The 25728-nt window shown below is 46.7% G+C and overlaps 1 pseudogene; it reads right to left on the bottom strand.

Moving 5' to 3' along the window:
• Window positions 1–13133: 13133 nt before the first annotated feature.
• Window positions 13134–13295, bottom strand: LOC144122241 (U2 spliceosomal RNA; annotated as a pseudogene).
• Window positions 13296–25728: the final 12433 nt, after the last annotated feature.

The raw sequence follows: 25728 nt of genomic DNA, 5'->3' as shown, positions 1-25728 counted from the left end.
ATGTTGTGGGCCACGCGATGCAAATACGGAATCACCTGTGGCCTTACGTTATTCACCTTTTCTCTTCTAACTTTCTTGTTCTTTTGCAGCAATGTTTCTGCGACCATAACCAACAGGGACAAAGGAAAACCTGCCGATAGCAGCCTAGAAACTTGGTCATCAAAACTTTCCTGGACAGCATGAATACAAGACTTGTTGATGGCTTCTTGAATGCACATGGTTGCAACGGCTCTTTTTACTGTCTTGGACTGGGCTGAGTCAAACGGCATTATTTCCTTGAGGGCACGAGGCTTATAGCCCCAGCAAGCATGCACATCATTCACAGAAATCTGTAGATCTAAAAACTGCAGCTTGTTGTCTATGGCAACCTCATGAGTGAAGTTAAGCCCCCTTCCAAACTTTCTAAAAGCAGATAAAATTTCCACCACAGTCTCGTGGTAGGTCACAGTTTCTAGTTTTTCTAAAAACACTAAAAAAATCGTCAACATACCTAAAAACTTTAATTACTTTTTTCTTGTCTAAAACTTGGTCTAAATCGCGGTCAATGGAAGAGAGAAAAATCTTGCACAACACAGGCGCCACACATGAACCAATACATATGCCACTCTTTTGCACATACGCTCTGCCTTCGAAATTAACCACCATTGCACCCAGATAAAATTCAAGAAGTGACATGAAGTTTCCAACATTTATGCCAGCTGAATTTTGAAATGCTATCACACCATTCTCTTCAATGCAGTTCTGAACGGAGGTAAACAATTCTTCGTGGGGAACAGAATAATAAAGGTCTTCAACGTCTATGGAGAACATGCTGCCAATTGAACGGTTGTCTTGTAGAAAACTAGCTATGACATGCTAATTCCTGGTCTCAAAAGGATCTTTGACACAGAGAGGGTTCAAGATTCTGAGGAGGTACTGGCTCAGCATTTGCTGCCAAGTGTGTCGTTCACTCACGATACTCCTGAAAGGTATTCCCGGTTTATGAGTCTTAGCAGTGAAAAAAATTTTTAGGTTATTCTCATTGCAATCTGCTATGCTTTTTGCAAGCTTATTCAGCTCAAATTTGGTGCACAGGGAAACAGCTGCGGTCTTTACATTAGCAGGCTTACGTTTCGTGGCAATGAAGTTCTTCTTGACGGCACACATGGCTTTTTCGTTGTACATCCCCGCTGTGAGCACTACGATACCTCCTTCCTTGTCACTCTGCAGGATTCGAAGGGAATTGTCTTTGAAATAGGCCACAACATTGCGCACCGAGTCCTTACGCCGCACCGCGTTCTTTGAAACAGTTCTAGAGAGGCTGTCCACACCGTCGAGAAGGCATCGTTCTTGGTCCTCGGATTCTGCTCTGGAAGCTAAGCGCCTGTTCAACGACAGGAGCTCAGGGGCGCCGGTTGCAACCATGTACATTCAAGAAGCCATCAACAAGTCTTGTATTCATGCTGTCCAGGAAAGTTTTGTTGACCAAGTTTCTAGGCTGCTATCGGCAGGCTTTCCTTTGTCCCTGTTGGTTATGGTCGCAGAAACATTGCTGCAAAAGAACAAGAAAGTTAGAAGAGAAAAGGTGAATAACGTAAGGCCACAGGTGATTCCGTATTTGCATCGCGTGGCCCACAACATGAAAAAAGTGGCGAATAAATATAAAATTCCTGTGGTTTTTTCAGCGCCCTGCAAGCTCAAAAGCCTTTGTCCTAAGGTGAATGAGGAAAAAGCAAAAAAGGATTGCGAAACGAGGCATAAACACCGATATGTTGATTGCAAGGTGGGAATTGTCTATCAGATTCCACTTTCATGTGGCAAAGTGTATATTGGCCAGTCCGGACGATGCCTGAACAAGCGCCTGCGCGAGCATGAAAAATGCCTCGAAAATGGGAGCGGAACAAATATGGTAGTTCACTGCAAGTCATGCAAATGCTCAACATTTTTAAACAGAACAGAGGTCATTGGCAGAAGCAAAGATGCGCTGACGCGTGAACTAATTGAGGCGTTCCATATCAAAAAGAAAGGGTCGGAATGCGTCCGCAGCCCTTCGGTGACGATGTTTTCTAACGAGTACAGGTTTTTAGATAAACTGATTTGATTCAAGCGTGATATTTGCGTGTCATTCGCATGTGGGATCGGGTGATTATGTTCTTGAAGAAGAAGGGGAAATGTATAAATGTTGCGATCGTGTTTTTTTTTTTTGAATAACAACTCGAGCAAAATGAACCAACTCGCCCAGCAAAATTTTTTATTGAATGTCACACTATAGCTGTCAATCAAATCACGTCCACTCGATAATAAAAAGATATCCGTGCGCACAGTGGGATTCGAACCACCATCCTTCCGTTCCGCAGCCGCGCGTGCTAACGACTACGCCACTTTCTTCCTCTCTTTTTCATTATTGCACGGAAATAGTACTGCACGAAAAGAAAAGTCTACAGTATCCGTTTTTTGCCTGTGGAGAAAAACAGTGTGCTATATGTTCTATTTATGTTGTTGGAAGTATTTAGTCTCTGGAAGAGCCGCATGATGGACCGCCACGCTGAATCACCTCGGTCGTCGAAATCTTTGTTTTGTGAACAACGCGCTTTGGTGCGGCGTGCATATGCTGGCCTGCAAGAGACGCCTAGCTGGCTCCCCTATCTGGATGCATGTGTGTGCCTCCCAGACTTTTGATGTTTGGAAGGAGGGGTCATGCAGGTGTAAGGAGGCCTGGTGTTTTGTTGTACGCCACTTACTTCCTGCCAGCGCATATGTTGTAACAATTTTATTTAATAAGCATCTTAACCAGGCATCAGTGGCACAAGCAGCAACAAACACCGTGCTAAAGGCCTTCGCCTCACCGCATTTTAGGTCAACAAAGTGCCCTCCTGGACTTTTTCCAATATTTTAAGCCTCATACCACTTTTCTTGCGAAACTAGAACTTGTACGTGCTGTCCTAGAGTTCGAAAAAGAAAGGGAGCTAAAGCTCGTGCCGGAACTTTCTGAAGCACATGTTTCCTTAGGACATTTCACAAGGGTGAAAGCGGGACTTGCAGTGTGTTTTTCAGAGAGACCCCCGCTGCAATCCGGTACTTGGTGAAAGAAAAAATACTGAAGCATGAAGCCGAAACCACAGCATGGTTTTTAGAACTTGTATCGAAGTGGTATACTCTGATACATCCGGCATGACGACAACCTACATTACCCCAAGTGGCGAAGTAATGAGTATGAAAAAATAGTACGAGGAACTTTTCAAGGGATCACGCAATAGACCGAAATACTTCTAACTGTAAAATCTGCTTTACGGGCTGTTGTAACGTACATTGCTAAAAGCAGTAAAGTTCAACATGAGGCCTTGCCAAATACACAATGCAATCTTTCAGACGCTTCTTATCTCCACCTATGCCCAAATGAGGTTACGCTTTCACCTGCGTCAGCTTTAAAAAAAGTTAACGGCCGCGGAAGCAAAACGTATGCTGGAGTAAACTCATAAGTGACACAACAATTTTGATAGTGTGCATAAAGCTTGTGTGTACTTTATGCAATTTTTTTTTCGAGAAGGACTTGCATATTTTTCGCATGTTGTTGTAATGCATTTACGGAGTGTCGAAAAGCTTTTTATCACTACTATACTTTTTGCGCATTGTGTCCGTGATTGCCACATAAGTGGCTTGCTGTAATGAAAAGTCAGCTAACGCGACGTTTGAGATAGTTCAATAGCCTATAATTGTTCGTTTGATTGGGAGAATTTTTAACAGCTGCGCTTCCAACAAATTTTTTTTTGACCGGTTAAGAAAATGCTGTTCAACGCCGCCTCGCTGCAGTGTGTCAGTGGTTAAAAGACTATCGGCATCTAATTTTATTGCGCGAATTATTCTTATTAGACATTATTAGACATTAGAATACATGGATTACCTTGAGGTAATACATGGATTACCTGGGCCTACATCCCCTAAATAATTGATAATTGAATTTCTTCTATCATGCTGTTTCGGTTTTATCGACTGAATGGCGGCTGCGATGTCAAGTTGATGTTTCTGTCACGTGATCCACTATAAAAAGTGTACTCGAAATATAATCGCTTTTATATGTAGTCTTAATTCGCTACGACCTTTAATGCAGCTTCTTCCAAGACCTGTATTGACAAAAATAACCTGTCAGAGATTATATTACTTTTTGTAGTGAATCACGTGACAAAAACATCAACTTGACGTCACAGTAGTCGTTCGGTCGATGAAACTGAAACAGCGTCAAAAAGAACTTCAGTTATAAACTATTTAGCAGTCGTACGCAAATACCACAGAGGGCCCCATGTATACGAATGTCTAACGAATCGTTTGAAAGAAGAAAACACGCAAGCAAAAATTTGCTGCCTATAGTCCTTTAAGGCGCTCCACTACTAAACCTGAGTACCGGGGTTCGAACCGGACTGCGGCGGCAACGTTTCAATGGAGGAAAAACGCAAAATGGGGTTTTGTGTGTGCAATATCAGCGAACGCTAAAAATCCCCAGGTGGTCGAAATTGTTCTGAAGCCCTTCACTACGGCAATTCTCTTTCCCTACTCTACTGCTTCTCCCGCGGCGCGGTTGAGGTGTCTTGTTAAAAGAGAGCCAGAGTTACTCCGCCTTTCGTTTCCTACAGCCAGAATTATTATATTGAGGCCTGATAAATGCCGATCTTACATGAACAGGTTTTGAAAAATATCGTGTAATATTGGATGTCACAAATGTGTTCCAGATACCGCTCTCAAGCATCGTTTGTGTGTTTGTGTGCTTCAGTGTGTGCTGCCGAAGAATAACTGTATTATAATAGGCAGCCACAGAGGTCCTTGACTTGGCCACAAGCATGGAATGCTATCATTTGAGTCATACGCCTTCTTTTTATATTGATACGTGTCGCTCCGTGAGTAAAGCAGCTCACTTTAAAGGAAGCGCGTTCGGCCCCAGTACGCGCTCACGAAGCGCGATGAATAGCTTGGGCACAATTATGTGAGACGCCGTAGCAGAAGACGCGGTTGTCCCCACCCTCCACGTAGCGGAGGATTTAGGCTCGCGCATCGAGGCACCCTACCCCAGCCAACCGCTCTGCCCTGCTTGCCGTTGATCGGACGCGAGTCTTGTGCTGCTTCGGGATTTCACGCGATTACTATTCTAAACGCGTTTAGAAGTCATCGGAACAAGCCGCCAATTAAGGTATTCGACGCGATGCAACATTGAATTTTTGTGTATCCAGCGCATAGTTGTTAAATCTTTAACAAATCTTTTTCAGAAGCCGAGAACAAAGAATGGAATAAGCTTTTCTACCCAGTTCCCACTTAGGGTGCTCCCATAAGATTTAAAGAACCCATAATGCTTTATATTATTGCATGACTTGTTGCTTGTTTCTTTTAATGACAACTCTCTTTTCATTTACGATGCAGCTGTGTGTTTGTCTTTTTTTTATTGACAATATGCCACTGCTATTTCTTATGTACTGCTTCCACCCTTCAGGCCCACTATACCAGCAGGGGCTTTTAAGTGCCGAATCAATTATCGCGATGATTAATTCATCATAACATTATACTTTATCCTGATTAATTAGACAGTCATGCGAGCAAGCCCAGCTAGAAGGACAGGCTTGTTTTCAGGCTGAGACACTCGTCAGCGGGATTTTGCAGAACCGTCGTCTTCGATCGCGACGAAGAGCTACAAGCTGACGGCGTCTTGGTGTGTTCTCTCCAGAGGGCGCAGCCTTCGGCAAAATGTGGCCGCAGTTCTGCTTCTGTTCCCGTCGCAGCGCTGCAGGAAGCATAGAAACAGCAGTTAACCTAACACTGCGCAGACCTCCGTCCACAAGTGATGCAATCACCCGGCGTCGGTGTATGCGCCTGGAACAATACATGGCGTGATTGGCCTGCACACGTGTGCGATGGACGTGCGGCCATGAAATAATTATTAGATCCTGGAGACTTCTGCTTGCACCAGGCTTTCTTCACTTTTCGTTAACAGGGCGTATAAGAGGGTATATAAATAAAGGCAAAAGAACAGTATAAAACAGTAGAAAAGGAGTATCAAAGGTGTCGACGAGGCGCGGCTAAAGTTAACATCAACAGGTCGCCACCAGGCGTAGGTGGGGCTTCAAAACTTCTCCTTCGATCAATCTTGTAGTTTCTCCTCTAGCTCTTCTCGACAAACAAAAAATAAACAGAGTGATAGGAGAACGCGTTCAATCCACGGTGTGTGGTTCAGTCTCATGGCAAGCTCAGCACAAAAAAAAAATGCAATTTTTGCGGGAGCAAAGACCCAACTTCAAAAAGTCTTGCGTGAAGGTGCCTGGAAGCGGTATTGTCTTATGTGCTAGTTTTTTCATGCATAGTGAACTTGTGTTCTAAATTCCGATTTCAGTAATTTCTCCTGCGAACTTCGAACGTCCAATGTAGCGCTTAAATTTACATTGTTATGAAACCCAAAACCTGTCTCACCATTGCTGCCACATGATGTCTCTCAGTGGACCCTTGCGTTTATTTAAATACCCCGTTCTTGATCATCGGACGCACAAAACCTAGTCGATTTGTTTCGTCTTGTTAATTGTTCGATGTTTTGCGGTATTTTTCAATTAAAGATATGCAAAGCATTCATTAGTTCCTGGGCGTTTCAAGTAGTTTGCGTACACTCGCACAGCGTTGAAGCCCTGTGCATTCGTCTTTCATTCTTAGCTTCAAATCGGTGCTCAGTGCTATTATACTCGTGCAGAGGAATGCAGCTGACCTTATACACCCGCGTTCCTTGCGCGAAACCTCTGTTGTTGGCAATAGTTGTGATGCCTGGATAATGTATAGCATGCAGTAAATGTTGCATATGTACCGCTGTTTAAAAATATTATAAATTAATTCCGTGCAGGTGACATCGCCAGTCGCTACGCTTTCCGAACTGCCGAGTTCCTGCTTCTCCCAGTCCACAGTTTCTACGAGGCGTTTCTAACTTCTACGCTGTTCACGCGACGGTACTGAAATTTATCGCTAATTAGCAAGCATATATTCGCTATTGGTGTACAGCCAAGTACTGCCTAAGAGGACAGCGGCAAATGTCCTGCAATGGAAGCCTTGAAACCGCAGTCTTCAGGTAAAGAGCCTTTCTCGCTCTAGCATGCCATCGCACGTGGCTGTCACGTATGGACCTCCTGCATGTTTGTAAACAAACGAGGTGGCGCTGCAGTCGCTAGCGAGCTCGTGGTAGGCAAAAGGTCGGGGAGTGGCGTCGCGGATAGGTGTTGAGCACGGGTTTTCTAGGCTTGTAGGCGCGTTTCCAGTTTCTGCGAATCATAGCAGTGGTCGAAGCTTTCAACTTGGTAATTTGTTGAAGTACACGAGCTCGCGTTGGCCACGTGCGGCCTATAAAGTGAAATAGTTTGCCACTGTATTGTATATATGGTTAGTAGTAAACATGTAGAAAGCGTTCCTGCCGTTTATTTATGCGCTAGGCATTGAATAAAACAAGTTTTGACACTCTGCACTAGCCGGAATGATTTTACTTCGGGACAATAGTGAGGGGAAGTGCTGGACTTGTTTCGTCGGAGCAGACATGCGCTCATCGTCTGCTGACATACGTACGTGTCGCGCTGTGCGAAAAGTGGGGACTGCGTCCTGCCTCTGATCTCCTGTCTCGCTTAGCGCTGTTTTTAGCCGCATGACCACTCACCAGCCAAGCCGACTTGTCTTCTTGTTAAGCTGGTCGATTTGGTGAAAATTTTTTATTTCTAGAATTATTTCTTTCCTAGCCCTGAAGTCTAGTTTCGTGACGAAAAATTATAGCAAAATATTAAGTACAAATTTATAAATTACGCTTTTTAGAAGTGGCCCCGCCGCGGTGGCTCAGTGGTTAGGGCGCTCGACTACTGATCCGGAGTTCCCGGGTTCGAACCCGACTGCGGCGGCTGCGTTTTTATGGAGGAAAAACGCTAAGGCGCCCGTGTGCTGTGCGATGTCAGTGCACGTTAAAGATCCCCAGGTGGTCAAAATTATTCCGGAGCCCTCCACTACGGCACCTATTCTTCCTTTCTTCTTTCACTCCCTCCTATATCCCTTCCCTTACGGCGCGGTTCAGGTGTCCAAAGATATATGAGACCGATACTGCGCCATTTCCTTTCCCCAAAAAACCAATTATTATTATTATTATTATTTAGAAGTGTGGTCGTCAAAAATTGGGAGGTAATTTATTTGATTTGAGTGCCGCATTTCTTTGACCAAAGCGAAAGCGAAGATGCCACAAACTTTAAGGTTCGTTTTGTGACCTCTCACATTTTCTGCGACTGGATCACTCACCTTCGTAATTCGCATGAAAATCAAATGATTCCATTTGTCGCAAACTATTCCTGAGACGTTGAGGAGCGTAATAAATCTCTCGATTTTTTTCCCTACACGTGCAGTACTGTGTTAGTTATTTCTTGTAAGAAACGTTTTCATGTAACTATGCATGCATAAGTATTGATCATATAGGAAAAGAACTAATCGCGTCATCGTACAGAACAGGGCTTTATGTACATGCTGGCATAAAAAAACTGCCGCACTATCTACTCAATTATTTGAGACCTTGGGGGGACTTGACGACGGTGTTAATTATAATTACCCAGAACTGCACCAGGTATTGCTATAAATAAAAGGAATTACTGAAACTAGCGTAGGAATTTCATATTTGCAACAAGTTTAGTTACATATCGCATGCATGAATAACGAAAACACTTTTCATTGCCACGTCCCCTCTCAATCTCGCCACGTGTCTGTTAGTAGCACGCCTGCGGCTGCTTCTTTCCAAACAAGCTTCGCGATCATGTACTACCTCATGAAACATGACACATGCATGATGCAATGAAAAAGCATATGGCGTTTAGCACACTTAAGGTACGCTATTCTAAGCACACCAACGCGACCGCGCAAGATTGACACAACTTACCAGACTTCTTTCTACTCGAATGAAATAATTACGTCGTCATATCAAGAAACAGTTGAAGTAAATATTAAATGTCATAAAACGCTTCATTAAAACATGGGGTGCTATTAACAAAAAAACGCATTCCTTGGGGGCGAGTGAACCTGTCGGCGCCCCGTGCACTCCGGCTCAAGGTGATAAGTACGTGTGCAGCTGCATATGTCTTTTTTTTCCTTCAGCAATTATCAGCCTACTATCCTGAAGTTCAGGTGAATGAACGCAGTAACTTACTTGCTATTAAGTGCATTGAGTGGCAGTGCCTATCGACTCCCAGACTTCGCGCTTTACTACCGTGGCCCAATGCCTGTTAGCCAGTTTCCGAATGCGGCATTTATGCGCGAGAAACCTATCGAGGCTAATTTAATATTTTCTATGCTACTACGCGGATCCAGCAGTGACGCAGCTGGTCAATACATGCTGCTTCTGCAGTGCACAGGCTTGAAGCAGCCGCCCGTAGCTGCGGTAGGCACGGGCAAGCGGAACCTGTTTTGCCTACCATGCGAAAGTCGCTGCTAACATCAGCGCCACCGCATCTTCGTGACGTCGCGGGGTGAAGGAGGTCCATAAGGCTCATAACATTGACGTCATCACAATACGTGGGGCTGTTCTCTGAGGGGGACTTCTTTGGGGCCCATTTGCCGCTATTTCCTTGAGTTCTGTCCGATGATATATTTGATGTGCTTTTGTGCGTTTTTAATTGTCGCCCTCTGATTGTGTCGTTTCTGATCATCCTCTCTGCACGCGCATAGTTGTTACGTATTTCTCGGAATTTGCGTATATTGCGCGCCTTGAACGCGTTTGAGGCAACGAGTAGTAGGGCTATAGTTTTACGCACGAGCCTCACGTTTCGTATCAAAGTCAGTAAAAATTGGAAAATGGCGTCTCTTTGCTCTGGCCTATTACTGATTGTGTATACTGTTGGCTGTACGGGGATGGAGTGTGTCTTCTATGCGGCTTCTCACCCACGCAGATCTGGAAGCCGGTGAAGGGGTTAAAAGCGACTTATGCGGTTGCTACTCACAAAAGACAACGGATAATAAGGTAATTGTTTTACCAGAGTATAAGAACCAGATACAGCCGCATAAACATGCAACGGCACACACGAACGCATTGATCTCCGTCCTTTCATGTTCTTGTAAACATTTCCTGTGGTTGCATGCAGAAGCAAACATCCCTGCACGAAGCTTTACTGATGATGCAAGAAGGGACCACCGTATACGACCGCTAGTCATTGATGAGCGGACGTTGTTCCTCTCTTATTGCCCCCTTTACGGTATTTTCTTGCGAGGTTTCAAGCCGGCTTTGCTTGCGCAGCCCCCCCCCCCCCCCCGACACGCACACACATACAACCACCCACTCCCTGTTAGTTGCATTGCATGGTCAGCAAACACCCCTTCGCCTCTTGACGACTGCATCAGTGATGTCATGTAGATTTCAAGCCGCTACGAGTTTATGAAGCTTGTCGTTTTTTTCTGAATCCTCTTATGTTCGTGTCTCTTGCTCATGGATTACTGCAGTGTCCGCGTGTTGACGTCATGGAACCGTGCAAGGACTGCCGTCCTATAGCGACAGTGCATCCATAGTGGAGACCGGTTGCGGACGCCTTTCGTGGAGCTGCAACGTGCCGGCCATTAGCCAAGCTGCGTCGGCTGATGTGAACGACCGCACAAGATGACTGCGCCGCTTTGTGGTGGCTGTACTACTTATTGCAGCGTCATCACCTCGGGGTGCAAGCATCGCCGTCACCGATGCAGTGAACATCGTACGTGACCGGCGATCGGCGAAGCTTGCGCTGAATGGGGCTTCTGCTCCATGGATTTAATCGGGAAGAAAATAAATGTTATTTTGCTCAAGTGTAGGCTCGACTTTCCTTGCTTCATCTTGATGACATGTAAGTGGTCACTCCAATGAATTACGCCATTCCTCAACATGCCTTCGCATTTTATCCAACCGTAGAAAAACCACCCAACAGCTGGAGAAGCAGTGTTTTAGAATGCATGACAGCCATGTTTTCTGGTTTGATCAAATAATTGCAGATTTTTAAACCACATCTCCAAAGCTCGAACAGCTATACTGATCATTTGATGTTTAACAGAAATATACTTCACTCTGAGGCCTAATTAATAAGCTGAACCAATGCTAAAAGGCCACGGGCCATATTCTTCGATATTTAATGGATCCGCAGCCTGATGGACGCTCAGAACAATAGACTGAATGAATCCCCGTATTTTGTTTGATAGGATTCGCCGACAGTAAAACAATTAATATATTTGCATGGAAAGTACAGAGCAGGTAATGCAGGCTGCTTTTCTATGCACTGGTTGGAAGTGATGTCATGGGTGCCATGATGGTGTAGCGCAGCTTCCACAGTGCAGGCGAAAGCAACTGGCGGGAAGCGGATTTAATAGAACGCCGCGCTGCTGATTTCCCTTGTCTCCCTAATCGATAGGAACCACCTATTCCAAAAGTATGTTAGGGCCCCGCAGCGGTGGCTCAGTGGTTGGGGCGCTCGACTACTGATCCGGAGTTCCCGGGTTCGAACCCGACCGCGGCGGCTGCGTTTTTATGGAGGAAAAACGCTAAGGCGCCCGTGTGCTGTGCGATGTCAGTGCACGTTAAAGATCCCCAGGTGGTCGAAATTATTCCGGAGCCCTCCACTACGGCATCTCTCTCTTCCTTTCTCCTTTCACTCCCTCCTTTACCCTTCCCTTACGGCGCGGTTCAGGTGTCCAACGATATATGAGACAGATACTGCGCCATTTCCTTTCCCCCCAAAACCAATTATTATTATTATTATTATTATTATTTAGGGACAAGCTGCTCTCGACGTGGCCCAGTTAACTGACGCCCGCCACGTGTGCCTTCGACAGACCTCGGCAGGGGAGCTCGTGCATGTAAGAGCATGCAGGTCGCATTGAAAAGGAAAACGGTATAAAGACACTGCAACGTGCTCATATCGCTAAGCTATGTGTTACACCATTCCAATCGACTCGGTAAGTTTGATCTTATCACGTTCAGAAGTTGATTGGAGCTAGTACAGTGCCCGTAAAGTGAGCCAGGTGCACTTGGGTATACGGTTCACAGCTGCATTTTTTTTTTCATTAGGGTATGCGTGTTACGAACAGAAACTGTTTCACTATCCTTGTGTAGTCAGTCAAAACCGTCCAGACTTGTTTTGCTTAGTTCTGACGTAAGAGCTAGCATTAGGGGAAATGAGTGTAAAGCCTAATAATAACGAGTAAGAAATTATTGGTGTTGCATGCATTGGTGAAGAATGCTGTCACATCATAAAATAGTAATTTTAAACAAAATATATCGGTGTGATTAAGAAAAATGAGTTAATAATCTGAAGCGATGACGCCATCACTAATTAATGATGTAAAAAGACGCGCGGCGCAAAACCGCATCTGCCGAAGCAGCGACGCTGGTTTGCGCAAGAGATGCTGCTGCTGTCGTTGAAAAAAAGTGCACGGGCCTGCCTACTGGCTCAAGCCGAGCCACGCTCGCTGCCGCGTGCTGCAAGCAGGAGTGTTAAAGGATAGGAGAGCAAATATAGAAAGAAAAGGCGCGCGCTAATATGCCCCGGGCCGATTCCGAAAACCGTGCTATATCGGGCCGACCCGTGCCAGAGTGCTTGAAGCCAAGCACTACGCCATATTCCAAAAATAAGTGACTCATACCTGATACCTGATTCAATATCTGCAGTGGGTCCTTGGACCTAAGATGTTAAACTTGTTTTAGGAATATTGCGGAGTGCTTGGCTTAAAGCACTCTGGCACGAGTCGGCTCGGTATTGCCCTGCCTCCGGGATCGGCCCGGGGCATAGTAACGCGGCGAGTCTTTTCTTTCACTCTTTGCTCTCCCATCCTTTAGCCCTCCTACGTTTAGCACGCGGCAGAGAGCGTGGCTCGGCTTGAGCCAGTAGGCAGGCCCGTGCACTTTCCTTTTCCTTCTTCCTCTCAGAAACATCAGTCAGTCGGTCCAAAAATAAGATCAATATCTTGGGCCCAAGGACCCCCAACAGATATTAAATCAGGTATCAGATAAGATGGTGGTGCTCAAGAGATGCTGTTACTGCCAGGAACAAAGAAAGGAAAGTGCACAGGCCTGCTCACTGGCTCAAGCCGAGCCACAATCGCTACCACTTGCTGATAGTAGGAGAGTTGAAAGATGGGATAGAAAGACAGGATAGATAAGACGCGCTAAAGACAAGGCCGATCCCGGAGGTAGTGCAATACCGGGCCAACCGGTGGCGGGAGTGAAGCATTCTTCAAACTCTCCGCCACATTTCCAATAATAAGTCCAACTTGGACCCGTAACAGATACTCCACGGGTCCGGACAATCGCGCGCTTGCGCAAGAGATATCGCGGGTGCAGAGTAAATCCCAGCGATGCCATCACTGGATGATCGCATTGTTCCCGAATGCGAAATTCTGAGCAACTTTCGTCAAAGAGCATTGTGGGTGGTGTCACAGCATTTCTGTTTGCATATAGCTTACAAGTTTTAGTCAAGTTGGAGGCCAGCTTGCGATAGGGGTTCGGACCAATTACATGGGCCTCTTAATATAGTGATAATTGGTTTGTAGGGAGGGAAAATGGTGCAGTACCTACCTGTCTCATATCGGCGGACTCCTGAACCGCGCCTTAAGGGAAGGGATAAAGGAGGGAGTGAAAAAAAGGAAGAAAGAAGTGCTGTAGTGGTGGGCTCCGGAATAAATTCGACCACCTGGGGATCTTTAACGTGCACTGACAACGCACAGCACACGGGCGCCTTAGCGTTTTGCCTCCATAAAAACGCAGCCGCCGCGGTCGGTTTCGAACCCGGGAACTCATGATCAGTAGCCAAGCGCATAGGCAGCTTAAGTTGCATGTTTTAAGGCGCAGTTGAGGCGTCCACCGAGATGTCGAGACCTGAGAGCTACTGCGTCCCTTCCTTTCCTCAAAACACATGCTTTCGCATTTCTCCACGTAAGCAGACTTATGTTGAATTCCAATGGCAGATCCGGATCAAGTTTTTCTGCTCTGTTGGGAGCAATCGTATTCCAATGGCAAAATGGGAGTGCGAGATGTCTGTTCCAATGACAGATCGGGATCAGACATCGATCCCGGATCGCTCCGTGGAGCAGCGATATTTGCTCCGCCGAAATCGGCAGATTTGACCGGAACCCCGCGCGACGTTTTAGTTTCCTGCGTCTGCTTCCGGTCATGACCGGCTGCATCCGTTCTGTCGCATACGCGAACTTCCTGTCGTCGCTACGCGGTGATCCGGGCAACGTACAAGCAGTATTTTTGACTTTTTTAAATTGAATTCCCCTTAGATGTAATTATTTTTCGTTTTATTCGCGTCCGCTCGAGTTAAAACAAATAATTTTCTTAACAGGATGTCAATTCCATCGCGGTCAATTCTTTGTGACCGCTTTTTAGACCAAAATCGTTGACTTGTTTGAACCTCCCGCGCTTTCTGACGTCAGACGACGCGAACTTTCTAAGCCTAGCAGCTCTGTAAATAAGGAAGCAATCTGAAAACTTGGCGCGTTTCATCACTAGAATTTTGTGGTGCGGGCATCATCACACAAAGCGAAAGCTTCGTGCGCCTTTTGTTTGCCGTGAACGCGAGAGACAGAGTGGCGGCAAAGACGAATCGCTGGTGAAGCGAGAGGCCGCGCTTCGAAGGGCGCCGCCATGTTGCCTGAACTTGGAGCTATATTCTTGCGCTGAAGTGCCCCCGCGGGAGCGCATGCATTCCATTGGCAAAATGGGAGGGAGTGATCTCCGCCTGAACTACGCGCTCCATTTGTGATCCGGCGGAGCGCTCTCGATCTGCCATTGGAATTCAACATTAAATGCCCTAAGAATTGTTTCTATTTAATTTGCCATTTCAAGTATTTATTTTTTACTTATATTATTCTGTTCGTTTTTTGATAAAGTCCGTCGCCCCCGTCGACGTGTGTAGCTCGTTGCTTTGTGATTTCTATTAATGTTCGCTTGCGAATTTCGCCTGATGCTCACATTAGGCCAAGTGAATTGGGAAATGGACCCTTATAGAATCCGACCCCTGAACGATACACCACCACCACCATGCCAGAAAAGCAGCTCTCATAGGCGAGAAACACGGCCAAGAGAGGAGGAGCTGGAGGAGGGGAAAAAATGGTGTTAAGCTCTGGCAGTGCCTCCGGAGGCACTGGCTCTGGTTAAACCTGGAGTGACGCGATAGCTACAGCTGGCCGAGTGGAACTTGGTCACGTGACCAACCACGTGATCAGCCACGGCGCCGCGCCGCCGGCCGCTGCTCCGCACCACGTGACAGCCAGAGGGTGGCGGCGCCACCACGCTGAAGGCTCAAAATGCTACCGTAATGTAGCTATCGCTACAAAATTTTACTAAGGTGAAGGGGAGTTGGGCGAGCTTATGGGTGGGGCCCTCATTCCAGGGCTCCACTGGCTTGAGCTGACCCGCGGACTTATTGTGTGAGGGCCCGTTGGTCCTCCTGGTTATCGCTGGTCAGCAGCGCCTGCCACCGCTCAAAACACGTGTTTTCCATCTGTAGACACGGCCGGTCTCGATGGGGGCGCGCGATCTTTCATACGGCCTTCGCATCCGCCGCGGAAGCAATGCGTTTTTCTCTCCGGGAGTTACGCCGCCCGCCGCCGCTAGAGGCGCGACGACCCTACCGCTGGCTCCACGCCTGTATCTGCGGCGGCGCGCTGTATCCCGCTGGTTCATAGTGAGCGCAGCACCGAAATCAAAGAAAGCAAAATGCAGAAGCTTAAGCTGCGTATCTTCAACACTGTCCACATGTGCGCTGATTCTTCAGCACAAACTTCGATCGATGAAAACATTTAAAATAAGGAATCACTCACATTTCTCGGAACTATCTCGAGCATTTGTGGTTTTAAACACAGAAGGAAATACTCTGATCGCTTTCTCTCGTATATCTCATGGTCAGTGATTAAATGACGAGTTGATTCTCACGTGACGAGAATGAAAACTCAGAGAACGAAAGTTTTGCGCTCATCCCATAGAAATTTACTCTATCGCGGAAAAAATTCTCTGCTACGCGTAAGCCGTAAATACGATAGCGCCATAGCTGGTGGCTTGAGACGACACTTATAGAGCTGAAACTCAGACTCATGCACACTAACGTTGAAGTGTCAAATAAATTGATTGCTGAGAGATAATTGTACAGTACATAATTACGCCGATATCGCTCTTCGCACGTCCTGAATGTACTTTACTTCACCCTCGTATACGTCACAACATTCTTAGGCGAGAGGACTGTATCGATAACTCCAAAGGAAACTAACTACTAATGTGCGTGCAAGTGTCAAGAAGCATTGTAATGCATTGTTCTCTTCCCGAAGCCAATGGCACTCGGCCTTTCAGCTCTTGTTTGCGAAACGAGAGGCCACCAAACATCTCTGGAATGATTGTAGCCACGCGCAAATCTCTCTTCATGCTCACAATTGTCGTAAGCACATTAGGCGTCTTATGTTTCAAGTTCCTTGTCACCTTTAAATTTGCAAGGCCTAGAGCGACCGTCCTTCTAACCTTCGAGCACTTGTTTCATCGCTGCGCCGCTCTTTTTGAGACACGAGTTCGCCCAATAAACAGTTTTCGAGTTGGACGCAAGCTTTCTTGTCGTCATTCTGGCCTCTCTAACGTTACCAGAACGTAATTACAGAAGCGGCCAGTACAAGCTGCGTATGCTGCAACAGATATTGACGCGTACTGAGTATTGAAATTTCAGAAATTATGTACGTCGAATGACTGACTTCAGCTACCATAAAGAGCGCCATTTTTTGTTGTCCACGTATATTTGACCTGCGGTGTGTCCTGAAGCTGCCTAAAATATTTCGTTTAAATATCTTTGAAGAAGATCTCAGAATATGCAGATTAATGCGCAATGCCCTCTATTCTCTTAAATTCAGGGACTGTTATGAACATGTAAGTACTGAAAATCTTAATTATTAGTTCTTTAAATTGTAAGCTAAGCGAGCTGGTATAACGCGCATTGCAGTGAGGTTTATTAGTGGAGCTCCGTTAGGTTGCGGAAAACTTCTTTTTGTGGTGCTACTTCGTTTCCTGCATGACGTGAGGAAAGTTGATGCCCTAGGGAGGTTTTTCAAAAGCGATCACGAGGCTGCAGAAATGCAGGAGAATGCTGCACAGCTGGTAGTCATCGCCTCTCAGATAAGTCTGTTCGCTGGTGAAGGCTGATATTATTGAGACAGTTCCGAACTAATTTTGCTTTGCTGGCAGTTTGTGCCTGCAGTTACTGTCAACAACTGACTTAATTTTTGCGTTGTCATCGGCTGGAACGGGCAGCCGTGAGACGCCGCCAAGCTTCAAAATGCCTTTCCCAGAGACCTTGTACGTCACGTGGTAGTGCAACATGCTCTGCTCCTGCAGGCAGGGTTAGGTTCCGTCTATACCCGTCCCTTTCGCGAAAGACATGATGCGTTTTCCTGGGGAGCACCATGAATTCTTATTGTCGTTGTTGTGCAAAATTAAAGCAGCTGCGCATTAAATTTCGGGAACTATATTTACGCTGCAGAATCCTTTACTCTCTGAAACTTGTCATCCAAGTGTTACACGTCGCATATCATTCTACACACTCATTGCGACCTGTCGGAAGACGAACTATGTAAGCTGATAGCCTTGCTTTTTAGCCAAATATAAGTGTATAACGTGTTGACGTCTGTGCTCGAAGCATATATTCGACTATACACAGTCGGGCTAAAAGGGAGAGAGCGCAAACGTTAATCCGTTGTTTCAGATTTCTCCCAAGGCAAAGGGCCTGACTACGCAGTACTATAGCGTAGAGCGTAAGAGGTAAATTGTATAAAGGCTTGACGGTTACCACTGACGCGGGCCGAACTAGGAGCCAGCGCGCGTTCTCCTTCCGCGTGAACGGCCATAACAGCGGCGGAGCGGTGGGGCAGTGGCGACACCACCGAGGTGCGGCGGGAGGTGGAAACAGACCCCTTTGCGAGGGCCGTGAGAAGAAAAGCGCGCGCTCCCCTCCAGACCGGCCGTGATGTAGAGCGCTGGGTTTGGCCCTTCATCCCTAGGAAATGTGGAAGAGTGTAGGCCGGGCCTGGCACCAGGGACAGGTGTCGGAGTATAATGCTGGGTGTATGAGATGTAGTCTATTTAGGTTTGGAACTGTGTTCGTCTGTATCTGCCGCCAAGGGACGGCATCTGGGGTGTCTAATTTCCTGTGAGGTGGAGGGAAGTGTCTCCTTTGAAGACGCTGAAACTCGATAGCGAAGACCGACATGACAGCAAAAAAATGAGGGGGGGGGGGGGGGAACAGCAAATGGGTGACAGTATAATACAATGCGCGAGAATACAATATTAGAATAATAATAAAAAAGGGGAAAGAAAATAGCAGTAATTGTGGGGCAATGCAAGTGAAAAAAAGGGAAACACCTCGGAAGCTATGCTTGTTATGCATGCTGCCGCCCGTTCTATGAGTCTGGGATAATTATTTGTAACATCTATTGAGTGTGTAAGCATGACAGCCGGCCTACTGTTTCGTTAATGCCGCTCGAGACTGTGTTAAATTTGTGAATCAGGTACGATTCACAGCTCTCGCGGTCATAATTTGTTTTGAACCTCGATTGGAGTACAATAGCTGTAAAGTTATCGAATGGGTGCCCAAGGTTGTTGATGTGTTTTGAAAGTGGGAGATTTGGCTGTGTCCGCACATGTGATCTGTGGTTGTTGATGCGAATTCTGAGCGGTGCAACTGTCTGCCACACGTACTGAGCTTTACAGGTGCCACATTGTTGTCTATCTCCTTTCAACTTTCGATGAGTGAGGTTACGGCGCTATGGCGCCTACATCGTCCATCGACAGGCGAGGCAGCAAAGCACGGCCGGAGGCGGAAGTTCGCTGCCGATGAAGTATGAGAGACGTCGCAACGCAGCGAAACGTGCGAAGCGAGCTGCTGCAACGAAAAACATTCACCCTAGTAGTAGTAGCACAAGTAGTGGTGGTTTATTTAAAAATAAATAAAGAAACGGAAGGAAAGAATTGTTGCCAGCCGCGGCAATTGCTATCTCATATCTTAAGCACCCGAGCAGCAGCCAGTGGAGGTAAAAGGGAAAGAATAGTGAGAAGTATAGAGGGAAGCGATAGCAAGAAAGGACAGGGGAGAGCTTTGTATACTATTTGAAAAATACATAAGGTAGTCAAGTCGGTGCCGCTCGCACAATAATGTTCAGGCTCTGCTTCACCCTCAAGACCCCGAAAACAACTCAGCGACAAGCCGTGGTCTCGCATAGAGCTGTGCACGGGCTCGGGCCCCTCTGAAGACCTTTGACCCGTGCTCAGGCCGGGCCAGGTTAAATTTGTCTTGGACGGGCCGGCCGGGCTTCACGATCGCGAGTACACGTACAGCCTTGGTCAAAAGTTTAGAGCCCAGAGTATTTGTTTCTAAGTCGTGTAGTGGGGCTCCTGCAGCGTTCGTGGAATGCCGACCCCTTTGGAAGGGGCAGGACTGGAAATGTTACATTCAGGAGATTTGGAAATCTGGGAATGGCATTACCAGCCACACGGTACAAGTCAGGACAAAACCCCTAGGGCTCTAAACTGGGCAAAGGCTGCATCATATGCGGGAGTGCGAATATAGCCATGAGTCTGCATTTCTTGCATGCACAGCAGGAAGTGCTTTGTGTTTAGACCATCCAGGAGGGAATGTGCAAGGATGGCAGGAAAGTACAAACGCTAACAACAAACCAACAAAAACTAGTTTGTTCTCGAAACGGCAGCACCTACTGCCTTCTCTCTTGTCCGTCTACCCGGTAGGAGTTACTCGCTCCGGTCCATCTCCGCAGGGTAGACGGACAATAGCCACGGGCAAGATCCAAGCCCCCCCCCCCCCCATGAATAGGGGTAAAATAATGCCACCGGCGCCTACAATGCGGCTCCTACTCTTCCAGCACAAGCTTAGTTGTTCTGTTGAACCGTTATAGTTTGTCAGGGAAGAGAAGAAAGCGCCCTTCGTTGCCGTGTTAGAGAAGCAGGGATGTCGCCGCCACATCTGCATTCGAAGGAGAGCGCCCTGCTGTCGCTTATTTGCTGGCTTATCCTCTGACAAGCCAAAAAGTGTGCCGGCCGTGGTACGCTATCCACCGCTTACGACACCGCGCCTCTCACTTTCGTTCGCACTTTAAGCGTTTCACTTCTTGCTAAATAAGTATAAGTCGTTCCGGCCACCAGATCAAACAGCGAAATTTCAGCGCTGCCGGATTCGTAATGCAGGAACCCCACACTTGCCTCAAGTCATCATCACTGGACGACTTGTTCTTGCATAATAACTTAGAGCGATAATTCTGTACCTATACGGGTTGTGTGTGGTATATATTCACAAACTGTCATGAGGAATGCGAGGTCAAAATTTAGATGTCAGTCAACTTAAACTCATTTTCCTTAAAGTATCTCTTTTTGTGTCGTCGTCGCTTTGCAGGTCGGGCCGGGCCTTAACTCAAAACCAGGGGCCGTATTCCGAGTTTGTGTCTTAATAAAAAACCGTTATAACCTGCCGCAGCGGCCGCACCTCATTGGTCGAAACACCGGAAGCGGATGTCGGTTCGGTTGTGACTGTGAGCGGCGGCAGGATGTCATTGCGTTGCAGTTGGCGCAGCGAAACGTCCAGCGGCGGGCTTTGCTCTTTGCCGACAGATGAAACGAGACCAATGCGAGAGAAGAAACATTCCACGACAAGTTTAGCTGCCCATCGAATTCCACTGTGAAGTCGTGATATAAAAAGCCGCTTTATTTGCCCAATGGACTTCGACAAATAGAAACAATAGTTCAGACACTCTATTCTTTACCGTAAAGGCCGGAGGTTTACTTAAAGAAGAAAATATTTCATGCAACTGCGCATCGCTTTTCAGTGACAGAAGGCGGCCGCTACAGTCGTCGATCACCTATCGCAAATAAAAGGCAGCTAGCTTGCTCGCATAACACGGCGTTTTGCATTTATCTTGATGGTAAAAGGAAACAGAAGAAAATTTGTGTCATGCACTCACTAACTGCACCATGTGCGCTTCGTGCCGTGCTGAACCAAGACGCCGTGACGAATTGCCGCCTGCAACATCGCTGAACGAATTTGGCACTGTCATCTGATGGTCGAGCAGACAGTAATTTACCTTTTTCATTCCTTTATGCAGGCACTGAAAGAACCGCAAGATGCCGCTTATAGGTTTCTAATTTTTCTGCCGGCAATAAATAAAAGGGATGAGCTTAAAAAATCTTTCTGTGTTTCTCTTGGCAGACGAAGTTTTCATAGGTTCGTCAAAGTACGAAGCGCTGGCATGCCCACACCGACGCCTGAAAACTAACTTGAAAGCTAACTCGCGACTCAGTACAGAGCCACACTACCACGGCTGTCGAGTACCGTAAGGGACGCCGAAAAACTATACCTCTGGCATGTCAAACGTGTCGGTGTAGCAGCGCGTCGCTGGCGACTGACCATCCGTTCACATAAGCGGTTTCACGCCGGCAGACGTTGCGTATCATGATGCAGGACGCTTCAACAGCTAATAGATAGCTCAAGAATAGGAAATCCAGATTTGCGCGCAGTAAAGGTAAGTAGTCAGCGGGTCATTATGCTTTATATTACATCATTCAACATACGCAGACGAGATAATCCCGGTGATAGTGGCGCCATCCGGTTTGAATGAAGAGAACAATTTCTACCACAAACCGGTGCTCGTTAGGCCTAGAAGCTACGGAATCAGACAGGCCAAATGTATCGTCCATTCAATTTGTTATAGGCAAGATAAGACGGAAAGAAAGTCTTGTACCCTGTTTATAGCCAGTGCACATGTCAAAAAACGCAGTAACACCGGCGAGTTCACTTCGAAGCGATTGGCTGCGCTTTAGAGCGCGCCGCCATGTTTGCTGTCCTTGAGCATCTGCTTCTAGAGGAGCGTACGCTTCCTTTTCGTTGCATCCGAACCACCACATCCGATTCCGGAGTTTCGACCAATCAGGTGTAGCCGTTGCGGCTGATTACGGCGCTTCTTATTATGACACAAAGTCGGAATACCGACCCAGGGCCGGGCCCGTAGACGAACTTAACTACTTCCTTTATTATAATCGAATCGATGAAATTAAACACAGCTTTTTCCCTCGTACAATAGTGACCGGGCTTGGAATATGCTACCCGACCCATTCCGCTCCCTTCCGTTAAACGAATTTATTGATGCAATTGCCACATATATTCGCACATTTGATTAAGCTCGCTGAATTATAAGTATATTTCTGCTTTGTTGGAGTCCTTTTGTTTTCTTGCTTGTTTTATTGTACTTTGTATTTATCTCGCATTACGTATGTGCAGCTCCCACTGCTGTTATATAAAACCGAATAGAGCTGCAGTACATAAAAATAAAGAAAAAAACTAAGTCTCCAGCTTTATCTACTGTTTGTGTATAACCTCTCCGGGCTATGATTTGCATTAGACAAAGTCCGCGAAACAAGCAGAGCTTGCGCGGCAGTGGCCGTATCTAAGGCTATTAGGCACGTGTTCTTGTGGTTTCTAGCGCTAGTTTCGCAGTAATTGTTGACGTTTGCCTTCGAGGTGCTTGTTTGGAGGTACACGGGCGACATGGCCATGGTAGTGTCAGGGTTTAAAATTACTTAAATGTGCAGGAGTGTCACCTCGCTCACGTAAAGAACAAAACTTCTACGCCGCAGCGTGAATACTGTGAGAATGGCCGCGCCAGCGCAACTCCATTACTCCGTTGCTAAGAAGGTGGACTTGTGATCGCTTAGTGAGCGCGCAAATGGACGCTGAGCTGGCATCCAAACTGTATGCTGCCCAGCATCCTGGCCGTTGTGTGCCGACTCGTCCCACATTTATATCGATATTTAATAGATTTATGACAATTGTATCAATCCATGTTCAGAGAAGGAAGCGACCAGCCAACCAATGATTTTACGTGCAACCGATGATTCGGACATCGATGTTCTGGCGTACACTCTCCGTCAAACTGGAAGCAAGCGCCAGGGAAACTGCCGGCGCAAATGGAGCCAACCTGGCTTCAGTTTGGAGGTGACTTTCAAGACAAAGCTAATACCCAATCATTTGTGTCTTTACCAGGAGTTGAGACCAAACGACATCCAGAAACGGCTAGAATTTGGAAACCGATACCTGACTCAATGCTGCTAAAACCCGGAATTTCTCCGCAGAGTTCTCTGGACTGATGAGGCCCAATTTTGCAGGGATTCGAATCTCAATTTGCACAACACTAGACCAGGTATTTGTAGCCATTGGTGCGACCATAACCAACAGTGAGCATAAGAACCAGGCAACATGGTCTGAAAATGTTTGGTGTGTCAATTATAACGGCCGTATTGTTGGTAAACCTTAGTGGAAAAAAGTACGCACACTGTGTTATAAAGGACAGCGCTTCTGAATTTACCTCACAGTTGCCCCTGGTTGCGTTGAAAAAGCAGTCGTTTCAGCATGACGGAGCCCACCGCGTTTTTCTTCTTCATCGGCTCGGCAGTCTTGATCGCCCAACTCATCGCCCTTGGGATTTCTCACTCTGGAGATATGTTAAACATGAAGCTTTCAAGACGGAAATAGCCAGCCTCGAAGATATGAAGTAGCTCGTAAGATTATCACTTGAAGATATTCTAAGATAGATGATTTTATCTGCTGTGAACGCCATGAAAGTCCGCCTTCTTCTGTGCATCGCAGGGATTGCAATTCGAGCACATCTAGTAAAATTGCATGTTGTCGTCCTAAATAATATTTTATACGTCGGGGAGCGCCCAATTCGGGCTGCAACTAAGTGAAGCATTGAAATATTAATTTTTTTAGGACTCGCAACTGCTAAACACTTGTGGTCAAAATTTTCTCATCATGGACTACAGTTCTTACAACTGAGACGCGTCTGCTCCCGCACGCGTTGAGGAATTTGATAAGAAGCAATGTCGCGTTAAAATGCCAAAGATGTTTTCAGCCACGTATCGTTCTCGTTAATTTAGCAGTCATGCTGACACAATGTAAAAGAAATAAACGCTTAACACAAATTACGCAATGCACATCATGAAACCGGCACCGTTAAACAGAAATCTGCACGCTGTCGCAAAAACATGCCCTTGTTCCTTTAGCGAAGATAGAGTGATGAGAAAGAAAAAAACCCTGCTTCCTGGGGTAACTGCACAGGCAGAGCGAGTGGCGCATTCCAGTGCCTATCAAGGTTATCAAATTCGACGGCCACGTAGTTGGCGCTCACTAGCCTTTTTCTTGCGCCGAACGAACATGCGAAATATAACGCCGGCCACGGTCTGAGCTCGACGTCGGGGATTGCTAGCCTGGAACATTATCCCATCAAATTCGAATCGGCTGTTTCAGTCATCGCAACATGTCCCCACCGGATGTGATGTTTGCACTAGACTTCTTGCGCTACTCATACGCTGAGTTTCGGTTTGGTTTTTTTTTTTTATGGCTGCGAGGGACGCCGTAGTGAAGGGCTTCGGATAATTTCGATCACCTGGGGTCGTTTAAACAGAGGACAGAGGCTGAAACGGTTTTCAAATTGTATGAAATGCAGTGAATGGGAAGAAGGGACCTCGCAAATGTTGTCTGTCAATTTTCCGCCAGTCTCTCAGTAAAAAGCGCTGAAACTGCTCATTAACAACAAGGCGCCGACACGCCTTCGTCGCTTCCGGGAGCGCCGTGTGGGGGGGCCCCAAAAGAGGAGAACTGGCGGAAGTGACGCGATCCGCGGAGAGTCTGCCGGCTGTCTGGCTTTGCTCACTTTTAAAGTCCCTCTTTCTTATCACTGGAGTCCCATGGACCTCGGGAATCTTCAAATAAGCCATAAAATGAGAGCGAGAAACGTTTTTTTTTTTCGATATGTCCAAAGTTTGCGGTTTCGATTCGCTAAGACGCCGACAATGCGTCATAAAAGAAAGGAAAAGTGGTTTGTAGATATTTTTTTTTTTGCGCTGCGAAATTCAAAGCATGAGCTGATCTAAAGAAGCCCTGTCATGTCTGACAACGAAGCACTGCTTTACCTGGCCACTTGTTAACGCAATTATAATTGTTCCCCCTAACAAGGAGGTCATCATGCAGTGCGAAATTAATGTCCACATTTGAAAAACTGGCCCCCTGTTATCTTGCGAGTTAGATCCGGGTCGCGAGAGCCAAGAGGTGCAAAGCACTCAGAATCAGATAAATCAGAAATAAGTATCGCCCTCTCCGGGGGTCCAGCGGGTTGGATCTTTTCTGTTTTGAGTGAGTGGCTTGCATATGGAGTGACTGTCGTGATTATATTGGTGAGCGCATAGCGTAAGCAGTAAGAGCTAGGGGAGGTTGTGCTGATATGATAAGACATATCCACGCCTTTTTGGCAGTGCTGAATGGTATCCCACACTGACATCAGTAGCATAGAGCACATACCAAGCCAAATATGGCCGCGCAAAAAAAAAAAAAAAACTGATGGTCGCGAACACGCTGACATTCATGTCGTCTCCCGTCCTGGACGTGTACAAGAAATGGATAATGTCGGGTCAAGACAGCCTGAAGATGCGAATTTGCCTGTCCGGCTGATTAGCATAAATGATAGCGGGCCGGGAGGAGTCAGCCCGAGAGCATGGAGGGGGCGGAGGGAGGGGTTGACACAGCAATATCAGCTGTTTCAGATTACGCATGCGAGTCAAGCTTAAAATCGCAGTCGCAGCAGCGTTGTGGCAACTTCTGCAAGATCACCAGCTTGCATTGTGACTCCCTGCGCTCTTCGTGGTCATTACTGCTACAGAGAGCGAGGACAGGC

This window comes from Amblyomma americanum, chromosome 2 (genome assembly GCF_052857255.1).
Source record: "Amblyomma americanum isolate KBUSLIRL-KWMA chromosome 2, ASM5285725v1, whole genome shotgun sequence".
In the NCBI taxonomy this organism is placed as follows: Eukaryota; Metazoa; Arthropoda; class Arachnida; order Ixodida; family Ixodidae; genus Amblyomma; species Amblyomma americanum.
Note: the sequence above shows the minus strand (reverse complement) of the source record. Positions and strands in the feature narration are given on the sequence as shown.